Source organism: Astatotilapia calliptera, chromosome 9, assembly GCF_964374335.1.
Source record: "Astatotilapia calliptera chromosome 9, fAstCal68.1, whole genome shotgun sequence".
NCBI classification, from domain to species: Eukaryota; Metazoa; Chordata; class Actinopteri; order Cichliformes; family Cichlidae; genus Astatotilapia; species Astatotilapia calliptera.
Genome location: NC_137430.1, coordinates 17,820,285 through 17,833,372, shown reverse-complemented (window position 1 = coordinate 17,833,372; position 13,088 = coordinate 17,820,285). Strand labels below are relative to the sequence as shown.

Genomic DNA, 13,088 nt, shown 5'->3' with positions numbered 1-13,088 from the left:
CAGCTACAGTTTTAATTCCACGGGATGTAGGAGGATTAGCTTTAAAAAAAGAATTAAATGTTAATGACTTTTATAATTATTAAAGAAAAAAGATATTTCTGAATGAGCTATCAAACTGATCACCTGCTCCTCTAAAGTGACTTTTGGCTCATATTAAATATCTGAACGTGCTGCCAGTTGGAGGTCCCATTTCAAGAATCCCATCCAAATATCTGTATTTCATGTACCGTTGGGTGGTCCAGCTGTCTCAGGCTACAGCACTCCCATTAACTAGGGTTTACAATGAAACATTCATTGAATCCTACTCAACATAATTAAACTGTTTTAACTTAATTACACCTGCAGCAGTCACGGTAATCAAAAGGCTAGAGTTTGGATAGCACACTAACCTCTGCTCTGTAACTTACACCTCGGGGATAACATTACCGTCTCTGCCGAAGGCCTGTCTGCTGTTTCCTTTGAGGGCTTTATTCGTTTTCTCTCTGTCTCCCTTAAGGGCTTTCTGCCACGGGAGCTCCCAGAGGCAGGTCTCTATCATATCAATGTCCTCCAAAAAACAGAAACTGTATTCTTAGAACAATGACCCAACTCCCTTGTGAAAGAAAGCTTGTGCCTGATCCCTTCACAGGAAGGTTAATGTGGGTGCAATGATCCAAGGACCGCCAACTGTCCTCAGGGGTCCTTCTTTATGATGACAGCAATAGCTCATTTTGATACTTCTCATTATGACTCCACGTTTGGACAAGGGCTTGGACCTGTGTGCTAGGTAAAGAGCACGTTGAGTTGCTTGGGATTGCTAAGCCCTCTGCATGATGGATGAGGGGAAGGGGAGTCTTAGTATTGAGCTTTCCTTTGAAGTGTGGGACATGTGTCAGATTTATAATATACATTTTTTTTTAAAAGACATTGTTTCCCAAAATCAGTGCTAAAGCTTAATCGATTTATGTATACGTAGTAGAAATTAGAGCTTTACTTCAAATGTATTTTGAGAAATGGGTACTCCATTTCTCCACTCTTCACTGCAATCTCTTCACAGAGGAGATAAATATCTAGACTCCTTTCAGAAAAAAAAAAATCTATACACCCGGGTCTTCCCCTGGCTCAGTTTGAAGGGTTGGTAGTTCCTAATGTAACTGATACAGACAGGACAGGGTATGTGAGAATGTGTGGGTAAGACAGAAAACACTCAGAGTATAACCTGCCTTAGAATTACAGAGGCAGGAAAAACCTTATTGACTTCTCCTGATGGCTAAGTATATTGAAATACCAGGCAATAAAGAACTGCGTGTGCATGTGTGTGTGCGTGTATGACACAACATGCAACACACAAGCAGACCAACCTGAAAAAAAACCACAACAAATGCTTATGTCAGCCTTTTAAGAAGTGCATTGGCATTATGAGCTGCACTGTGCGTTCTGTATATAGACATGAGTCCAGATTTTTATTAGACCCACAGTGTCGTCTTTAGATCAGAATGAGCTACTGCAGTCTTTGTGGAACAACTGCCACCTTTAAAGGCAATTGGATGATATACTGCATTGCGTTCTCTAAGAAATGAAATCTTTCTGGCAAAAGTTCCTTTTCGGGTTGTCTCGTAACGTCACTTTCTGCAACGGCCCCATTCTGACTCACAACAGTGGCCTTCCAAACTAATGGACAGTGAAAATGCTTACACACAGTGTTCTGGTGAAATGAACCTGAGAGTCTCACTGTGTTTGTATAGTACTTGTGTCTTGCTGTATAGTCAGAGGAAGAAAGGGGGACAGAAATGGATGCATAGAGAGGGGAGGCACTGTTGCATTTTTCAGTTGAAATCAGAGGGATTACCTTAACTGTGGATATTTGCACAATATACATAGGTTGTGTGAAAGTAAAGAAGAGAAACCAGAGCTCTGTCTGGGTTAAAGCACTACGCAAGAGCAAACCTGCTGGTCAGCACTTCTGTTCACCATATTTTCTGACCAGTGCACAGTTTATCTACAAGTAGAGTATTGGAAAAGTGCCTGGCCCCTAATGTGCAGTGGACAATTTAAATAAACCAATTATTTTTTGTTATCACCATTATGAAACCCTCATATTGTCAATGCATGTTATATTTTAATACTTCACATTCACAAACAAATGGTTAAATTGTCACAACCTGAAAAAGTATGAACCTGTTCCTATTCCCACTGCAGGAACTAGCAGCCTGTTGTAGAGCAGCCTGCACCTTTGTGCATGTTTCCTACTATAAGGCCCCTGTGGGACTCATTCAGGGCTGTTCAGGGGGGGAGAAAAACATTATTTTTATGGAGTAGGTGTTATGGTCTTGTTTGTCTGTTTCCTGTTTTATTTTAAAACAATCTTTTTATTTTATATCTTAACCCTCCTGCCATCCTTTAAAAAACTCACACCCATCACCCTAGGGACCATTCTCAGCCACGCCATAAAAAGACCATATATCCATATTTTATTCCACTTTAAATTAGCCAACCTTGTAAAACTACTTCTCCCTGAAATATTCATGTAAAGTTTTAATTATATTTTCGTTGTTTTAACCCTTCAAATCCCAGTGTTATTACATGAGCGCCCTGTGTTATAAGCCCCAAAAACCAAAAAACGAAACTAAATATTTCCACAAAAAACCAGTTGAAGTAATATGTGATTGTCATTATAAGTAGGCCTTTAGATGGACCAAAGATTGGCACCAACATACATTTTGACCTGCCATTATTTTTTTTGCATTTTTTTTGCAATTTAAAAATTAAAACTTCAAGGCCCTGAGTCTTCATTGACATCCAAGAAAAGAAGAAAAAATAAAATCATATGATGATAATTTGGGGTTGAAAAAATAGCGTTTATAATGGAAGTCAATGGGCAGAAAATGGTCCCCAGGGTGATGGGTGTGGGGATTTCTGCTGCTCAGCCATTTTAGGCTGATTTAAGGAATTCACACTGGAATATTAACATTGACAGGTAAAAACTATCCTGTGGCAAGTTTGGTTATATTCCACTGAACACAGTGGAAATGGCAGCCATTTAACACATAGCAGTGGCACAAAAAGGTCCCAAGAAGGCAGGAAGGTTAAGTACAGATCCCTTAAATGGCTGAGCAACACATTCAACGCGTCACTTCCAGGGCAGTTTCTGAGTTGGTAGAGGTTTCACCTATTTCTGAGTCTGACCTGGGTCTTTAGTCCTGGTCCAGGGTCTTCCCAATCCCATATTAGCCAACGTTCTTCCTGCTCCTCAGTTAGATGGCATTCCTCACACTCCCTAGACTGACTCAGATTCTCCCTTCTTTCTTCTTTCTGAGTCCGAACCAGTCGATATCTTCTCTGTTCTTGAGTCTCAGTTGTCCAGTCTTTTCCCAAGTCACTAGACAGTCGCTGAGCTGGCCGATACCACGTCTGTTCCCTAAGTTGGCCTATGACCTTAACAGCCTAAAATCAACCAGTGACCTCCAGTCAGCTTTAGAGTTGGAAGGACGCCCTCTGCATAGTTGTCCTTTGCCACTGACCTCCATCTATCATCTGTCTGTGCTGTCTAATAGCTGTCTACTATTTAGATCTCAGCCTTCTGCATGTCCGTGCATGGTGCCCTGAACTCCAGCGTCTCTGTCACTAAGCACACACTGCTGCTCAATCCCCAGAAGATCCTTACTTTTGCTGCTGTTCCCTTGCTTGACCTCCAAAAGGGCTCCACCTTTCAAAGTTAGCCTCCTGAATGACTCTGCCTGCATAAATACAGTCCTCTTAGCCGCCCTGACTTCCAACTAAGTCTCCTGAGGAATGCCTTGAAGGTGCATACCTTTATAGGTGCACTTACTTAAAGCTGTCAAAAAATTACTTTACCTTGTGAGTCTACTTCTTTAAATATTTTATACCCACAAGTTCCTGCAGTGGAAAGGCTGTTAAGCAGTTTAACTGATGCTTGCTCCCCAGCTTCAAATGTTCCAGTCTTCTGTATATGACACTTCTCTGGGTCGCTGACTGTGTGACAAGTGCCAGGAATCACCTACTATCAAGTACAGAAAACAAGACGTAGACTAGCAACGATTTCAACCGACTGGCTTAAATGAAAGACACTTTCTCAGAGCATGTCCATCAAAAGCCCTCTAACAGTTTGCATTATGCTTAAAGTTCAAAATGTGGAGCCCTGAATAAAAATCATATCATCTGTGGATGCTGATGGCGTAGTAATGTGTGATTATTTACAACAACTGCTCAGTTTTTATTGACTTGACAAATTACTTAATACCCATATTCAAGGTCATTACTCACTCCTACTCACACACACAGAGTCCTGTTGGAAGTGGTGCTGAAGTGAGGGGAGATTGAATGTCAATGCAATGCCATCTTCATTAGTTAAACCCAGAAACAGCTCAGTGCTGAGTTCCCTCCTCAATATGACCGCAGATGCACGTCAACAGGTAAACCGCAGGAAACAAGATAAGACCACACCGTCTCACCCAGTTTGACCTACACACACACACACGTGTTTGCCTGCATACATTGACATAGAGCATGTGTGGACATATATAGTTAGCTTATTATAGTCTGTATGTGTTTATCAACTTTTTAAAGCAGGAAACGCAAACAAATGCACAGCACATAAAATACTGATAAAACATCATATTAATGAACGAAAAGTTATTACACAAAAAGAGAACGCATGAGCTGCTGCATGCAATAACATGTTGTGGCAGTTGCTCCTTTACCTGGTAGTCTATTAGGAGGATACTCATGGATCTTTTAGGCTTGTTTTAGCCATAAAGGACATGATTCTCCCTCAAAAAGACAATTTTATTGGCCTTGCAACACATTAGCAGTTAACTACAGTATCAATAATACAATGGGCTATAACACCTCAGTCCAGTATGTGTGCTGGTGCTGTAGCAAACTCTCCTTTTGCTATACTTTTTAATGCTAGAAATATTTAACTAACATTGCTTTTTCACTGTGACTTTGGACTTTCTCACTTTGCTTTCTCTCCTCTGCGCTCATTTGTAAGCCGAGGAAAAGATTTGCCCATCACGGTATCCCTCCCAGGATTGGGAAAGTTTTGGTTTCCTGTCCAAATGATTAATCTTTCACATTATTTTGCAGAAAGAGTCATAACACCACAACACTACCTGTGGACCTAATTACACCACTGACAACTGTATCAATGCAACTCTCTGACTAGGGCAGTGCGAGCACAGGAGCCTCTGTCTTCGATCAGTATAAATTAAAAAGAAATCATCTAAATGGATTAGCGCAGCCCAGCATCAATATGAAATGCTGCTGCCGCTGATGATGATATAAAAGTTTGCTTTGTGTTTGTTTTGCTAAGTCTGTTGCACAAAACCAGCCTTTTACCATTAGAAACAGTTCACCTTTGTCCAGTGCAAATGAAATTTCTAACATTGTTAGCATACCCATAAGTGTGTTTTTAACATACTAAAAGACATTATTAGAGAAATGTTAAGTCATCAGTATTTTTCTCAACATACAAAAGATGTGCCTAATCTTTCTCCGAATGCTGGTGTTCAAAGCATTTCTTCTTAACTTATCAAAGCTGATGATACTGAAAAAGTTTTATTAAACATTAGCATCATATTATTAGACCTCCGATAATGTTGTCAAGCCAAAGGCTATTTTTTTCTCCAATTTCTAACACTGCACAGAGCGAGCAATTGCCATTCTGATCCACCCACTTAGGTGACACTGTTAAATGTGCTTTTCTGCTTCTTCAGATTCAGTATCCAGTTTCCAGTTTAAACTCTGTTTGCTGAATTACTCCAATAAAGCTTTTTACAGGGACTGTTGAAGATGAAGCAGTATGCTAGAGCTACAGGCAAGCCTCAGAGGGGTAGATGGGTCTCTCTGCCATTACACCAGCAAAACATTAGCTGGTGAGACGGATCAAACAACAGAAACTGTGGAGATCACAATGAAATTGGAGTAGATATAAATATAGAACCACAAGCACTTTCCTGAAATTACTGAAAAGCAGCAAAGGGAGAAAACATTGTAACCAAATGCATCTATTGACAGATTATGAGAGCTCTGAAAATGGAAAACTGAAAATGACATTCTCACAATGTAGCTAAATTTGGATTATAATCAAGGAGAGGAACTGGACCAAAGGTTCAATGACATAGTCCCACTCGCTCAACTGAAACACGACAGACTGATATATGCTGCATTCCACTATCACTTTGAGAACAGTTTGTACAAGCACACCAAGTATGTACAAGTATGATTCGTTTACAAGAGCTTTTAATGACTTAGAAGTTTTTTTTTCAAGCTCTATAATTTATCACTACTCTTGAACTTGCTGTACCTTATTCCAGCAGTTTGAACTGTGTAGCTGTGGATGATCAATGAACAAATGACTGATCTGTCAAGTGAAAGGCTTAGACTGTTATTTCAGTTCAAGTCTAGAGTGTATCCCTGAAACTTTGCTTTGAACTGAGAGCTCGGCTCATGTAAAGTTCTTCAGCTCACCATATTCAACCTGAAAGTTTTGTTATTCTGAATGAATCATTTGCAACTCAGCCATCTGGGTGGAATAATTCTTTTTATAAATCATTGCACACATTGGCCACTTTATTAGGTACACCTTGCTAGTGTCTGGTTTGACACCCTTTTCCCTTCAGAGCTGCCTTACTCTGTTTTCCTCTGGAATTTATATATTTTTTATGATTGTGATTCTGATTAATTGTTTGGGGCACAGATTTAACAAGAGGCTGGATACGTTCCTCAGAGATTTTGGTTTATATTGATATGATAGATCACACAGTTACTGCACATTCATTATGCAAATCTCTCATTCAACAATCCATCACAGTTCCACCACTTGTCAAACATGTTGTATTGGATTGAGATCTGGTAATTGTAGAAGTCATTTGAGTACAGTGAAGTCGCTACCAAACGGCTTTCAATAAACCAGTTTGAGATGATCTGAGCTTTGAGCATGTTATTCTCCTGTCAGTAGACATCAGAAGATGGCTTCACTGTGGTCTTAAATGGATAGGCATGGTGAGCAACTATGTGGTGTTCAAACGATGCTCAGTTGGTACTAATAGGCCCAAAACGTGCTAAGAAAATATCCCCCACCCCATTACATCACCAGCTGCCTGAATCATTGATAAAAGCCAGGATGGATTCATGTTTTCATGTTGGTTACACCAGATTCTGACCCTATAATCAAAATAGTAGAAATCAATACTCATGAGACCAGACAGTGTTTTCCCTTTTTTTTAATGTCCAGTTTTCATGAGCTTGTGTGAACTGTAGCCTCAGTTCGCTGCTCTTAGATGACAGGAGTGCCACCCGGTGTGCTCTTTTGATGCTGTAGCCCATCTACTCCAAGGCTCAACATATTGTGCATCTAGAGATGCTCTTCTGCATAACTTAGTTGCAACCATTGCTTGAGTTACTGTTGCCTTCCCACCAGCTCACAGCAGTCTGACCATTCTCCTCTGTCCTCCAGCATCAATGAGACAAATATTTTCTCTTCTTCAGAGCATTCTCAAGTGATGGTTTCTTCAGGAAAATCCCAGTAGAGTTCAGTAGTTTCAGAAATACTCAAACCAGCCTCTCACACCAACAACCATGCCGTGTTCAAAGTCACTGAAATCCCCTTTCTTCCCCATTCTGATGCTTGGTTTGAACATGTCTTCACCATTTCTACGTGCCTAAAGGACTGAGTAGCTGCCATGATAGATATTTGCAGTGTACAGTACCTAATTAAGTGGCTGGTGAGTGTCTTGCATTGCAAGTAAAAATAAAAGCAGTTTTGCTAATGTTCTTTTTACATGATATTATAAAGGCTGTGACAGAGCATTATGCTCCAGAGAAGTCGATAGTTAAACGACACATGGAGCTCGGGTGCAGACTGAACATGCTGAATTGTCCATCGGAGCTTAATGTCTCTGGCAGCCACACCACTTCATTGCTATTCATTCCAAGGTCTCTCCTTCCTGTCTTTCACTTAAACGTACAACACGCAGTGATCACTGCTTTCACACCTGCCCTGATTGTAAAAAAAAAATGCTTACCCTTATAAGCTGTCTCTTGACAGTAGTAGCAGGTCAAATTGCCAGAGTGGGTGTTTTTGCAGCAATTATACCAAGTACATTATATTCACATTATCCTGCTGCCACAAGCACTTTGGGTTAAGGTTGGACACTGAGCATCTTGTCTGCTCTGCAAGGCAGTGTTATTCACACCGATGAATGCAGATGAGTGTGGTGCAAAGTCCTGAAATTTGGAGAAGCTGTGCTGCACCGGATGTGGCATTCTGTGTTGGGAAAACAGTGATGCTGAGCTGTAACAAGACTCTAGGATCTATGTGTCTATGTGGCAGCGTGTATCCTCTGCTGTGCTGTGCTGGACACGACGATTTTTTTTAAGAGCAATTGACAGGCAGTTGCTGCAGAGATACCAATAATAATATAGAAAGAAAACAACACCCAGTCAATTAGTGATCCATGCCCCTGGATGTATTATGCAAACATAACCAGCATCACAGAGGGGTGATCAATCATGTTTGTTTGTCCACAGCTAACATCGGCTCCAGAGAGAAAGCTGAGACCAGAGCACCATGGACATTCACTTTGATAAATGCATTTTTTTAGGGTATTGTTTCTTTATTTTGATTGATGGCAGTGAGAAGTGACAATAAACATGGGGAGATGGAGAGGGAGATGACATATTGCACAAGTCCTTGGTTGGATTTGAACCAGGACTTAGTAGTTGGTACATACTTAGACCGCTAACCCCTGAGGGCAAGCCTACATAGCATACATGCAGTTTGTACAACCAAATACCAAAGCGTGTTCATTGTGTTGTGTGTATTTTTGACACATTAGGTGATGCTGGCAGCATCAGAGGTGAACAGGTGTGTTTTGTGGAATGAATGAAGACATGACATAGATTTATGATTCCAGTCTGCAGCTGACCATTACACTGAAGGCCACTGCTGCCCACTGTGGGTGGGTGCTTGTGTGGACCTTGACATGACCAGAAGCTAAAAATAGAAAAAGAGAATAAACAGGCTGCTGCTATGGTGTGTTTCCTCCCTCTTATTGACAAACACACACACAAATAAAACGAAGCACGCACCAGACGCTGTCGCACCCACACGCACAAGCACATTTGAGCACTGTGTCACGGCATGCTTACAAAGTCTCCGGGCTCACATTTTTGCAGCCTCACATCGAGCCATCCAAAAACCTTTCTTAAAGTTCAACTTTGAACTTTGCAGAATAATAAATGACAAAAATGGAAAATTACATTACATTCAAGCTGTCAAAGCAAGGATCAAGAAGCAGTAAAAAAGAGAAAGCAGATTTTTTTAACCTTATCCACCCATGTGGGGTTTTTTCTATCGCAAATATTCAAATCCATGACAGCTTCCTATAATAGAAAGGTGTTCCAAACTGATTGAATGCTTATTATTGCAATTTAAGTGGATTTGACTTTTGCTCTCCCACTCCTGCAGAAGCTGACGGTAAATTACAGCATCCATATTTCCTCTCTCTTTCACCTTGCACACACACACACACGCCTATTTAACATTTTCTTTTTTAAGATCAGCCCATGTGCTTCCTTCTTATGTGAAACACTCACACTTTCAGAACCCAGTACAGTAAAAGGAAGCTGAAAAATCATTGGTGTGGTGCTCCTCGGTGTATCTGTCTAATGAGTGTGTGACGAACGGGCGATGATGTGTCTCTCTTATGTGCTGACAGCGTCAGAGGCAGGAGCTGTGGGGTGCAAGTGTGTCCACGGTGTTGTTTGGATGATGGAGTGGACACATTTTATGACAAACTGAAAAGGGAAAATACAGCAGGCAGTGACAGCTCATGGATGAGACAGCCGGTGCAGTCAGTCAACTTCTCTTTGGTCGGAGATTGATAAGAATGTTATAGAGAGAGCAGGTAGGGGGGAAGGAGGCCAAGTACTTTCTTTTGAATTCGCCATGAGCCCACTATCACACTCAAACTGTGCGAGGAAATCTGACGACTACAGACGCCCAAGGTTAATTGGCCAAACAAGTGATTCAATCATTCAGCGGTAACAAAGCAGCAATGCTGGTTATCTAAATATCCAAGCCTATCTGGCTCTGTGGCCCAAAGTGTTTCTTCAGCATGATGCTACAATTTGGGTTGCTAAGGCAACAGCCCACACAAGCACAAATGCCCACATAGTACACAGGAATGAGAAGAAGAAAACGGTCCAAAGAAAACAAACATTTTATAGTCTTTGTAACCTGTTGGAAAGTTGGTAATTATAGATATCAAGCTGGTAACTAGAATTATTCCACCCACATGGTGGGATGGATGCAGGCTGCCTTCAACTCCCTGGAGTACCCGCGCATGCAGGTGGTGTTAGCACAGGGCTGGAAGCATCTACAGCAAGTACACATTACTGCACGCAACACAAATCACTGCTGTAGAAGCTGCACAATGTTGCCCTGTTGCGCTACCTTACGTGGGATAACTGATTGGCTGCCAGTTTCGCAATAATTAATGAAAGGGGACACAGTCGATTACTCTTAATCATTATTCGGTACCCTCATTAACAACCTTTGTCATCAGCAGTTTTCTTGTCAACAGCAGAATATTTTACATCTGTCACTTAGGGGTCATAGTCATGCTTCACTGCAGCAGACCTGAGGCCTGTCATATTAATACACCCCTGATAACAAGGGGTTAAATGAATACATCTTTAAATCATTACCTGATTAAGTGGTAAACACTTTTATTGGGGTGTAAAATAATAGCTTCTTTGCATTTGTAGACTCGCACAAATCCTGCAATCCTCTTGCCATCTTTTAAAAAAACAGTCCCAAAGCAAATGCAGCTTAGTCTATGCACTAGACCGCCAGATTGCTGAGGTCACATTCAAACAACTAATCGGGGTGATACGTGATTGCCATGACTGTGCTGTGGGAATGTACAAAATCTGTGAAGACCACCAAAACAATACTGACCTTCAAACATTGTGCCCACACAGTTAAGAAATAGTATAGGCTACATGCACACCAGGCTCTCTTTAGTCAGTGCAGCAGTATTGATCAATTGTCACTCGAAGGAAAGAACATGGCAGAGAAATTGATTACACATATGCATCGTATAATCAAATTTCTGGAAAAGTGCTTAGCTAAGGGGGAAATGTTCAGTTGACACATGAGTAGACTCTATAAGAAAATATCACCGCAGCACTGGACAATATTCCTGTGCACTGAGAGAGCGAGAGATGGAGAAACGGGAGCAATCTGGTGTATAATGCCAAATACATGTGAGATTTTAGCTGTTTTCCTTACAATAGGTGGCCGCCATGCTAGCGTGTGAGTGACCGAAAGTAGTTTGGTAAAATGTAAAAACTGCTCTCCTGAGAAATTTTGTTGAAGATTATTCACAGCAGATAATCCAACTTCAAATCTCCACCGAAACAGGAAATACAGCGCAATATTTACAGTCACACCTACGGCAAGGAGTGCACCTATCCTTTGCTACCAACACTTTACGCACAGCAACGATAGGCCAGTGGTGTATTATATACTCTATAGACGTATTGTAAAGATTTTGCTTTTGATTTGCCGTGCGTGACTGCTCTTGTAGGATAATATGATCCAGGATTTCGCTCAGTAACTTTAAAAATCTCTCCTCTCCGTGATTAGAAATCGAACACTTACTGAACATTTTGTTCTATTTCAGAAAAATAATATTCCGCCCGCTTGTGATTTGGTTTCACCTCTAGGATGTGGTGCAGCCCATGTGCGCCCCTCTGCTCCTCCTTATGTAGTATACAGCGGGACACTCCGCAGTTCGCTTATCCCGTTCCTTCTCGTTGCCTTTTACGCGCTCTACGTCTGCAGTTACAGTGATTCAGAGCCCCTGTCTTCAAGCTTTTGGATGAAGGCGCAGGACTCATTTCCTCGGCGTTCCCATGGCGAAACGATACTGTCCGTTCTCCCGATGAACATTTTCAGAGGAACACGTTGACGCTATTTTCTTCTCTTTTCGACTCATTTTCACACAAAATGTGGGGCGCGCGTTCTCTGCGCGGCGGAGTGCTTCCTACAGCAATAGCCGCTTGACTGAAGGGGAGATCCCGACTCCCTTTCCGTCCTCTGCTCCCTCAGGAACAAGAGGAGTTTGCATGCAAAAGGTGGTTTGTCAAGGCAAGGTGAGACTCATTTTTACACCATATATTCTGCTGTTTTTCTTTTTTTTCTTTGTTTTTTTTTTAAACTCTACTTTGAAGTGAGTCGAAAACGAATGTGCGCTACCAGAGCAGCAGGGATTGTTAGACTGGTTTAGATTGAAGGTAGGTGGTGGACTGAACACAGATAAGAAAAAACAGCAGTGTAACAGGTATGCGATTATACTACAGTTATATTATCCGCGCGATTTCGCTGTGCATGCCCCTCTTATACACATCCATGTAGATCTTAAAATTGGTTTCCTAGTGGCAAATTCGTGATACAGATAATACAGCAGTTGGGGATGTAACTAAAAACTGTTGCATCCAGGAGTACTCCCATCATTCCCTGCTACATAGACTTATTTCTCATTATTTTTTATGTTTTTAATTTATTTTTTAAACCCTTGTGCGGCTAATTAGTAAAAGGGATATATTTACAACTTTTAATTATAAAATATTGAATTTTATACATATATATATACATCCCAGTCAAAATAGTTTTCCTTAGTAGCTTTTTGTTTATGTGCAGGGAGTTAAATTTTACTGAAAAAATATGACTAATGATATATGATAATGAGAAGTTAAAAATTGTTGCCTCACATGCCTCCAGATTGGTGCATCTAAACAATAATGGCACATGACCCATTTGGTGTGCCACAGAAAGTAGCAGGAGTTCATTTCCTCACTACAACGCTGCTGGAGTGGAATGCAAAGCAAAGCAGCCATATTGACAGAATCATTGATTCTGCCTAACACCTTCATAGAAATGTGGGATCAATAACGCTGCACGGCTGATGCTATTTTTTGACAATATGAAGTAACAGGTTCCCAACTGAAGAGATCGCATTTGTTTTCTAATTTTGGAGGTGAAATGTGTCTCTTTTGATGCTGCAATTGATTTAACT

General features: G+C 41.0%; 2 protein-coding genes across 2 annotated transcripts in view; one reads left to right on the top strand and one right to left on the bottom strand.

The window, feature by feature from the left end:
* Positions 1-11,870, bottom strand: part of trpa1b (transient receptor potential cation channel, subfamily A, member 1b) — a 48,097-nt gene extending 36,227 nt beyond the window's left edge. The window contains exon 1 of the mRNA XM_026179467.2: positions 11,731-11,870. The gene's annotated coding sequence lies outside the window, so the exon portion shown is untranslated. The remainder of the gene's footprint in view (positions 1-11,730) is intronic.
* Positions 11,871-12,023: 153 nt separating this feature from the next.
* kcnb2b (potassium voltage-gated channel subfamily B member 2b) overlaps positions 12,024-13,088 on the top strand; it is a 97,260-nt gene continuing 96,195 nt past the window's right edge. Inside the window, exon 1 of the mRNA XM_026179469.2 lies at positions 12,024-12,165. The gene's annotated coding sequence lies outside the window, so the exon portion shown is untranslated. The remainder of the gene's footprint in view (positions 12,166-13,088) is intronic.